The sequence below is a fragment of the Lucilia cuprina genome, chromosome 4 (genome assembly GCF_022045245.1).
Source record: "Lucilia cuprina isolate Lc7/37 chromosome 4, ASM2204524v1, whole genome shotgun sequence".
In the NCBI taxonomy this organism is placed as follows: Eukaryota; Metazoa; Arthropoda; class Insecta; order Diptera; family Calliphoridae; genus Lucilia; species Lucilia cuprina.
Window position 1 is genome coordinate 95,816,630 of NC_060952.1, and position 1,313 is coordinate 95,817,942.

Sequence of the window (1,313 nt, forward strand, 5' to 3'; positions counted from 1 at the left end):
ACTGAACTAGAACTGAACTAGAACTGAACTAGAACTGAACTAGAACTGAACTAGAACTGAACTAGAACTGAACTAACACTGAACTAGAACTGAACTAGAACTGAAATAGAACCGAACTAAAATGGAAGTACTCTGCAGCCTTGAAAAATCTTTAATAATTGGTATACAAATAATCCTAATAATTTAATAAACCGTTTCTAATTCTTCTTTGAAAGTTTAATTACAAAAACGTGGCTGATTATTAATTTTAATAAAAATTATACTACGTTTTATGAAATAAAATTTCGCACTTTTTCTCTTGACTTGTAATGCCAACTGAGTCATAATAGAATGAGTATTTTTTTCTCAAAACATCTGCATTATTTAGATTTATTTTAATATTTAAAAACATACCTATAAACTATTTATTTAAATAATTTACACAAATTTAATAAAAAAAAAACACTTTTTTATAGATTTCACAAATAATTGTAACTTTTTTGCAAAGTGTGTTATAGAAATTTGATAAAAAACCCACAAAAAAACAGAAGTGATCTTTATTATAATAAAAAAGGTAGGTTAGGAAAGTGTGAAAATTTTATAATAAAAATTAAAAATTTTAAATAAATATTGAAAACTATGTTTGCTATATTTAGCAGCGTTGAAAAATGTATCAAACATTATTCACATTTAAAAAAGATCATCTAGAGCATTCCTTAAAGAGGAAATTAAATGTTAGATTATAAAGTAATTTAATGCGGCTTTTTGGATCACAATTTTGCAGTTATCTTTAGAACAAATCAAAATATATTATTAACTACTTTTTCAACAATTCACAAAAATTTCCAATTTCTTTTCAAATCAAATAGCGATTTGGATTTCATCTCAAGGCATTTAATTTAGTCATTGCTTGTTGATTGCAAATTGTCAATCAAATAAACAAATAAATCATAAAAATTATTGTTTGTACAACAACACTCAATGATTGATAGGGTTAAGGGGACTTTCATACAAAACATGCTCCTGCATGTCTGTCATTCTATTAAAATTTTTTGAAATTAAATATTCTTTAAAATTTTCCATATTTTTCACAATTGTTTTGTAAAAAAAATATTAATAAATAATAGCTGGAGATGATGAAGATTGAATGATGTGTAATTATAATAAAACTTATTTCTTAAACTGCTATGGAACTCAAGTATAAATGCACAAAACTAACTAGAATTGAATAGAACTAAACTAGAACTGAACTAGAACTGAACTAGAACTGAACTAGAACTGAACTAGAACTGAACTAGAACTGAACTAGAACTGAACTAGAACTGAACTAGAAC